This window comes from Fukomys damarensis, unplaced genomic scaffold (assembly GCF_012274545.1).
Source record: "Fukomys damarensis isolate Sample0158 unplaced genomic scaffold, DMR_v1.0_HiC HiC_scaffold_9, whole genome shotgun sequence".
In the NCBI taxonomy this organism is placed as follows: domain Eukaryota; kingdom Metazoa; phylum Chordata; class Mammalia; order Rodentia; family Bathyergidae; genus Fukomys; species Fukomys damarensis.
The window spans coordinates 5,175,135-5,183,960 of record NW_022900921.1 but is presented as its reverse complement, the minus strand read 5'-3'; the positions used below and the strand labels follow the sequence as shown (position 1 = coordinate 5,183,960).

Below are 8,826 nucleotides of genomic sequence, written 5' to 3'. Positions count from 1 at the left end.
ACCACAGACAACCCCGACTTAATAAAAAAAAAAAAAAAAAAAAAAAAAGGAACAGGGATTTAGCTCAGTGTTTCTGCCATCTGCCTTGCAAGTGCAAGGGCCCAAGTTCGATCCTAGGTATGGAAAAAAAAAAAATACACACACACACACACACACACATATATTTATTTATATACAATCTGCACAATCTTTTCCCAATATATTTGAAAAAATATGAAAAATAAAATTTTCTCAAAAAACTAGAAAACCAAACCAATCTGAATAAAAAGATAATAAAATCTCTAAAATACTTACCCTCTCCCCCAAACAAGAAATAACTGAACCTACTGTTCCACAGGGGACTTACACAATTCTACCTTTTAAAGAGAGATAAATTCAACTTTTTAAAAAATGCTCCAGGCTAGAAAAAGAAGACAGATTCTTGTCACAAATCAAATATCTCATATAAATTCACTGAAACTGTAGGGGAGGAAAGATTTCTTCTCTTTACCCTTTCTAAGGTTTGTGGCTGAGGTTCCTATAGCACCAGGTAGATTAACAAGAGAAAAGCACACCAAGTTATTTAATAGAAATTTCCCATCACACAGGCATTTCAGAAGTGAAGATCCTAAGAAGCACACATTTTTTTCTTCTGCAGGGCTGGAGACCAAAGCCAGAGCCTCACAAAAATGCTAGGTAAGCGGGGCCAGGATTTACCTCAGGGCTTCCACCACCTGCCTTGCAAGCATAAGGTCGCGGGTTCGATCCCTGATACAAAAAAAAAAAAAACAACAACAAAAACCAAAAGAGAAATCCTAGGCAAGCACTCTATTACCAGGGTACATCCCCAGCCCAAAACTTGTCTATTTTTATGATTTGATTTGATGAAGAGGGGAGGGTTGTGGAAAAATATGCTAGGAGGGCACAAGTGTGATTTAATGGTAGTAAAACTTGGGGAGACTTGTCGAGCCTGTGTGTTCAAACTCTTCTCTGTGTCCTGGTGTTTTCAGACGTAAGAACATTCCTTCTCTCTCTACATAGTGCGTATTTCTCAAATGAGGGTCATATGATTTGTTCCAGATAAGGGCAGAAGGGGGGATAAGAATGACCTTCCTGATTCTGCTTTCTCAAATACAAAATGCCTCTTTATTTATTTATTTATTTATTTATGCATTTTTGGGGGGGTACTGGGGATCAAACTCAGGACCTTACAATTGCAAGGCAGACGGCAGAACCACTGAGCTAAATTCCGGGCCTATTTATTCTTATTATTTATTTTTTTAATCTGCAAAACCTGAGATGGAACCCAGGGCCTCATGCATGCGAGGCTGCCTGCCTACTACTGAGCTTACACCTCTAACCCCCAAGGGGCCATATTTTGGGTAGCATATTTTGAACCCATCAGTACCAACATAAAATAAACATTACAAGAATAAAGAAAACAAACAGAAAAGTCCAGGCCAATTTAATCTGTAGATGTGAATGCAAAAATCTTAAACTTTAGAAAACAAAACTGGTATAGAGGAATACTGTAATCCCATTTACTGGAACATTTTCAAAATATTTTGGGTTTCTCTTATAAGAGAAACCATGTGATATTTAAGGATGTGTTTTTTAATTCATATTTCACTTAACATTATGGTCTCAAGGTACACCCATTCTCTTACAGATAACTCAAGCTTATCCTTCTTTATGACAGAGTAGTACTCCATTGTGGGTAGTACTCCACTGTGAGGTTGAAGTCGGAGAATGCCAAGTTTGAGGCCCATCTGGGTAGCTTAGCAAGACTCTGTCTCAAAATGAAATTCTGAGCTGGGCGTGGTGGTGCATTCCTGTAATCCCAGCTCGGGAGGCTGAGGCAGGAGGATTGCTATGAGTTTGAGACCAGCCTGGGCTACACAGTGAATTCCAGGGCAGTCTGAACTACACAGTGAGACCCTGTTTCAAAAAACCCCCAAAAAATATTCTGAAAAAGGACTGTAGCTCTGTAATAGAGCATTTGCCAAGCATGTGTGAGGTCTCAGTTTCACTTTTTGGGGTATCACAATTAAAAAAGAAAAGAAAAATAAACAAAATCCAAACGTATCCAGAAAGAATAATATATTGCATTTAAATGGAATTTGATCTCGAAATAGAAATAAAGCTCAATGTTTTAAAACCCACTAATAGCTCGTCACGTGGATAGTTACAAATTGAAAACCATATCTTTATAAATAGCAAAATGGAATTTGATAAAATTAAACACTTTTTTTGGCAGTGCCAGGATGGAACCCAGGGCATCACACATCTAGGCAAACAAAGTGTTCTACACCTGGGCCACACACATAACTGCTGAACACTTAAAAAAACCTTTTCATTAGTACCCATTTGCAGTTTCTAACGATCATGTTCCCCATGGGGAGTCGGTACATGTACATGACACATCGCAATTCTTTTTTTAATCCCCTTTTCCTCCCTTCTCTCTTCCCTCAAACTCTTGCTTCCCCTGCCCATTTGCAGATGACCTATCACCCTATTTCCTATTATGTATCTCTTTTTATTGTTTTTTCAAAATATTTTGGGTTTCTCATATAAGAAAAACCATGTGATATTTAAGCACGGGTGCTGATTTATTTCACTTAACATTATGGTATCAAGGCACACCAATTTTCCCACAGATAACTCAAGTTTATCCTTCTTTACGACAGAGTAGTACTCCATAATGTATGAATACCACGTTTTCTTTATCCATTCATCTGATGATAGACATAGGCTATTCTAAGATTTAGCTGTTGTGAACTGTGCTAGAGAAATATGGTTATGTATCACTGTAGTACAATATCTTTAACTGTCAGGAAGATACCTAGAAAGGGAATAACTGGCTTGAAAGGAATTTCTAGATTTAGTTTTCCTTTCTTTCTTTCTTTCTTTCCTTTTTTTTTTTTTTTTTTTCCTTTTTTTTTTTTTTTTTTCTGGTACCAGGGATCAAACTCAGGGCCTTGTTGTTGCTAGGCTGGCGTGGTATCACTGAGCTACATCCGTGGCATGTTTTCTACGGAATCTCCATGGAGATATTCATAACGGTCGTATTAGTTTATATTCCTGCCGGCAGCATAGAAGGCTTCTTCCCCTCCTAGCCTCACCAGCATGTTATTGGTTGATTTATTTTCCTTTTATTTATTTATTTGTTTTTTGAGACAGGGTCTCACTACGTAGTTGAGACTGACCTGGAACTCACTACGTAGCCTAGGCTGGTCTTGAACTCACAGTGATCCTCCTGCCTCAGCCTCCCGAGTGTTGGGATTACAGGCATGCACCACCACGCCTGGTTTATTGGTTGACTTCTTAATTACAGCCAATCTTTCTGGAGTGAGATGTAATCTCAGTGCTGTTTTAATTTGCATTCTCTAATGGCCAGAGATGTTGAACATTTTTTCATGCATTTATTAGTCATTTGTACTTCATCTGAGAACTGTCTCTTCGTTTCAGTTGCCCATTTTTTGACTGGGTCTTTTATGTTGGGGGGGCTAATTTTTTTAAGTTCTTTATTTATTCTAGATGTTAATTTTCTGTTCAAGAAGAAGCTGGAGATTTTTTTCTCCACTCTGTAGGTTGTCACTTCACTCTGTTGGTGGTTTTCTTTAATGTGCAGAAGCTTTCTAATTTGATATGATCCCATTTGTGGATTCTTGATGTTATTTCTTGTATGATTCAGGTTCTATTCAGAAAGGCCTTGCCTATGCCTACATCTTCAACAGTTTTACCTATTTTAGCTTCCAGCAGTTTAAGTGTTTCTGTTTTAATATTTAAATCTCTGATCCACTTTGATTTTAATTTAGCAAATGGTAAGAGATATGGGTATAGATTCAATCTTTTACACGTGAATAGCCTGTTTTTCCTGCACCATTCATTAAAAAGGCTATCATTTCTCCTGCATATAAACACTTACTCTTGGTTAAAAACAGAACACTGATCTTGTGTGTGTGGTGGCGCATACCTGTAATCCCAGTATTTAGATGGCTGAGGCAAGAGGATTTCAAGTTCAAGGCCAGCCTGGGCACCTTACTGAGACCCTGTCTCAAAATAAAAAATAAAGGGTTGAAGCCAGGTGTGGTGGCGCACGCCTATGATCCCAGCACTCGGGAGGCTGAGGCAGGAGGATTGCTGTGACTTCGAGACCAGCCTGAACTACATAGTGAGTTCCAGGTCAATCTCAACTACATAGCGAGACCCTGTCTCAAAAAATAAATAAATAAATAAAAAGTAAAGGGTTGAGGATGTAGCTCAGTGGTAGACCAACCCTATGTTTGATACTTATTACCAAAGAACGACCCTATGTTTGATACTTATACCAAAGAACAAAATGAAACAAAATCACTCAGTCAATCAATAGATACTTCAACATGGAAAAAAAAGATATTTTAGGAGAAAATTAAAAATTAATGGGAAATATTATAGACATAAATATTTGGGACCTGTTAGATGTATTAATCAATTCAATAGAGACACTGGAACTAAACAGTAATAAAAGAATTGGCTGGCTGTAATCCCAGCATTTAGAGGGCTGAGGCAGGACTGCTGTGAGTTTGAGGCCAGCCTAGGCTACACAGCGAGACCTTGTCTCAAAAAAGAAAAACAAAAACAACTACCCCAACAAATAAATTAAAAGGTTAAATTTTTAAAAATTGGCTGGGCATGATACATTGCACCCTTGTAATCCCAGCACCGGGGGAGGCTGAGGCAAGAGTATCCAAAATTTGAGCCCAGCCTGGGCAACTCAGTGATTTAAGGAGTCCCTAAAAATGAAGGGGTTCAGGGATATAGCTCAGCATGAAAGCTCTGGGTTCAAGCCTCAGTACTGCAAAAAAGAAGGAGAAGAAAGAGAAGCAGAAGCAGAAGGCGGAGAGGAAGCAGCAGAAACATTCTAGACCCTTCCTCAAGAATTAGATTAGGGTTTCCAATAAAAAGAACTGTGAGGCTATTCTAGAAGAGGATCTTGGGGAAAGAGGAGGCAAAGAGGCAGATGTGGTGGTTAAAAGCATTCACAACTCTAACATTTTGTTTAGAAGATAGAACCTAGTTGCCTTCCTCTGAAACCCATACTAGACCCAGAGATTCCTTTGGAACAAACAGGGTAAATCAGAATTATGGCAAGTGACCCGCCAGGCCAAGACACAAAGATACTGTGGCATTGCCTTGCTCCTTTGGGATTCACGTACACAGCACATGGGGATTGCTTGAAGCCCCTTAATTGTGGAGTCATTTGTTACACAGCAGCCATACAACTAATACTGAAGGTAAAATAAAGACATCTTCAAGCAGACAAAGAGGAAGAGAGTTTGGCACCAGAAGACCTCTACCAAAGGGAATTTGAATATACTCTATATTTTTCAGGTATTAGGAAAATGAAACCAGAGAGAAAGTAAGGGATACATACGGAATGGAGAAAAATTAAAGTAAATATGAACATAAGCCTAATGTTTCACTAGATTTAAAGAGATAGCAGGACAATACAAAGGCGTGAGTAAATGGAGAGATACACCACACCATGTTTTTTTTGAGGTGATACCGGGGACAGAACGCAGGACCTTGCATTTGTGAGCCAGGGGATGGAACCACTGAGCTAAATCCCTGGCCCTTCATCAGAACGTGTCAGTGGTTGGGAAGAATCATTTTACCTTCAGTGATGTATAAATTTGATGTAACTGCAATTGAAAAGGCAGCAGCTCGCTTTCCTAGAAATTGACAAATTGATGTTAAAATTTATATAGCAATAGAGTAAAAGAGTCAGAACACTTTTACAAAAGAACAGCTCAGAGGGGCTCATATCACTTGATTTTAATATTTCCCATAAAGGTATCACAGGTTTGGCAAACTATGATCCACAGGATAATGGCATATAGCCTGTTTTGCCAGTTCCTAAGCTAAACATACTTTTTGGACTTTTAAATGGTTGAAAAAGGGAAAAAGATGAAGTGAGAAAACTGATTTTTGTCTCTAGTAATAAGTATACTCTCAAAAGGTCTGAATCATAAAGACAATTTAGAGGGCCAGGGATTTAGCTCAGTGGTTCCGCCTGCCTCGCAAGCACAAGGTCCTAAGATCAACTCCCAGTACCAAAACAAACATAAAAAAATTAGAAACAATAAACTGTAATTGAACTTGCCACAGAGCTCTGTGAAATTTTAATACAGAATCTTAAAACTACATCACATTTTGTATAATATTAATATAATATTGTGATCATTCCATCACTGGTATAATGTTAAAAATTCCACATTGTAAAAATAAGCTGGGTGTGGTGGCACACACCTATAATTCCAGCATTCTGGGAGGTTGAGGCAGGAGGATCAAACCCAGGACTGGGGAAAGAGCTCAGTACAGAGTCTAGTTTCATTCCCCAACACAAACAAACAAACAAAACAAAAGAAAAAGAGAAGACCTCTTTGTGCACTTTCGTGTTCTTACGGCTGAGTGTGAGCCAGAACACGTTTCCATGTACATATCTAATATGCAAATGTCCCATTACTGTCCAAGTGGTAGCTGCATGGCCCTTAGTTTTTCAAATCCTACAGGGAAGGTTATCTGCGTAGTTGTAGCTGCTGTTCACAAACCCTGAGTTCTTATTTCTGGGCCAACCTCTGCTGGTACAACTAAGTGACCAAGAAGTTGACTCAGAGGACCCACCAGAATGTTAACTGCCTCTGTCTATCTGAGGTGCCTGTGATTGAACACAAGGCCTCATGCACTGTAGCCAAGTGCTTTGCCACTGAGCTACATCCCCAACTCCTTTTTCCCCCCAAGGGATGGTATCTTACTGTGACCAGGATAGCCTCAACTCCTGGACTCAAGTGATCCCCCTACCTCAGTATGCCTAGGAGATGGGAATACAGGTGCTTACCATTGTGCTTGGCACATTGAATGCTTTTAAAAGTTTGGTTAACTGAAGGTAGAATTGGAAGCCTTGACTCAACATTCAGTACTGGGCCTGGGAATCGGCCTGTTGGCGTGTACGTTTTGAAACAGAGTCTTGCTATGTAGCTCAGGGTGGCCTTGAACTCACTATGTAGTCCAGGCTGGCTTTGAACTCGGGGTGATCCTCCTGCCTCAGTGTCCTGAGTGCTGGGAGAATCTGCATTTGAACAAACCTGCTGTCTTAGTTCTCACTGCCAAGATACAATACATGACACCTACAACTATAAGGAGGAAGGTTCAATTTGGCTCACAGTTTGTAGAGGTTTTGGTCCACAGTCAGCTGGCTCCAAGGCAGGGTGGCACAGCAGAGGGGCGTGGCAGGAAGCAGAGAAACATTAAGGGAGGAGGAAAGAGTCAGACACTTCCAGGCTATACCACGGTGACACTTCCTCCAATCAGGCTGCACTTGCCATCACATTTGGCTGTAAACTCCCCATTGGGCTAATGCACTGATGCCTACCATGCCCATGATCCCATCACCTCCCTAAACCCCACCTGTGAGCACAAGAGGCTATGGAGGGGCATGGAGATATAAACCGCACACCTGTCAGGTTGTGGGTCTGCATTTGGGCACCCCAGCTGAAGGAAGCTGTGTCCGTCTTTGGTGTCACAGACCCTACCACACTCCCGCCGCGTGAGGCGAGCAGTGCGCCTTCCTGTGAACATAACGAGCTGTCACTGAGCCCGAGGCTGGCTCTCAGACAACCCTGTATTTCTACACTGGGGTCCTGACACCCCAACAGAAGCTGCAGAAGCAGTAGGGAACACATACATGGTCAGTTCTTGCACCAGAGTCCTGCTGACCACGCAGGACCTGCACTGGAGTCCCTTGAGGCCCACCTCAGGACCTCAACCGCACATTTGATAGGGAATGGTGGAGAAGCCCATTCAGTCAATAGTCTCAGGGAATTTTAGTCGCTGGGGTCGAATGCTTCCACAGACCAGGAATTCACAACTCTGAGGAAAGTTTCTGTTTCTCAGTGGGGTTTGTTTTTATCTGATCCTACAACAGATGGCTGAGTCAAACCTTCTAAATAAACACCGTCAGAGCCACCTGTTCATCTCTTCTGGACACGTGCATTCTGGAAACTCAGAGGTCACTGCTGTGGTTTAAATCCTTCGCCGGGGATTTAGCTCAGCGCAAGGACCCGAGTTCAACCCCTGGTACAAAAAAAAAAAAAAAAAAAAAAAAAAAAATCCTTCACTGGTTCCATTCTTCTTCCGGTCTGCACCAGGAACCCTGCCTGCCTTGGCCTATCGCCTTACTGACCTCGGTAGTTTCGTCTCCTCCATTCCCTTCGCTGCTTCCTTCCCCATTTTGTTCTGTCTTGTAATTTTCTCACCAGGTGGGACTGTTGCCACGGTCTGCTCCTCTTTACTAAAATAACCTCTGCTTATTCTCTGGTCCTCCAGCATCCCCTCCCTGACCCCACGTTTGGGGAAAGTCCCTTTGCTTATTCAGCTGTGGCACTCGGGTTTCTCCGCGATAACGTCACTTCTGTCTGCCTCCCCCACAAGATGAGAAAGTTCATTAGAGCAGGGCTCTGGGTTTGCTTGCATCGCATCCTCAGTCCCTAGGAAAGTGCCTGGCCAGCAGTCCCTCCAGGAAAGCCAACTGGGTGGTGTGTCCAGACCCCAGGCAGCCACACGAGTCAGTCCCTCAGCGGCCCAGGCCCCCGAGTCTCTCAGGGTAGGGCGGCGCCTGGGAAACCCTCGGGGTAAAATGACACAGCGTAGCTCTAGCGGGCATTCAGCTGCACCCTGGGGGAAAGCGCTCCACCTCTGTTCGTGGGCCGCGGTACCTCCACCGGTTCCCGGCGGGGCGGATCCCGAATCGCACTTGCAGCCCTGGGTAGACCAACGCCAAGCGCCACGCACGGCGGACTGCAGGGA

General features: G+C 42.3%; 1 long non-coding RNA gene across 2 annotated transcripts in view; it reads right to left on the bottom strand.

Annotated features, from left to right (window-relative positions):
• LOC104873167 overlaps positions 1-8,817 on the bottom strand; it is a 36,760-nt gene extending 27,943 nt beyond the window's left edge. Inside the window, exons 1-4 of one of the 2 annotated variants that reach the window (XR_783389.3) lie at positions 8,204-8,817; positions 7,988-8,094; positions 7,185-7,213; positions 5,637-5,693 (exon numbers count right to left, since the gene is read on the bottom strand). This is a non-coding gene — a long non-coding RNA (uncharacterized LOC104873167). The remainder of the gene's footprint in view (positions 1-5,636; positions 5,694-7,184; positions 7,214-7,987; positions 8,095-8,203) is intronic. The other variant, XR_783388.3, reaches the window with a different exon arrangement.
• Between the last annotated feature and the right edge of the window lie 9 nt (positions 8,818-8,826).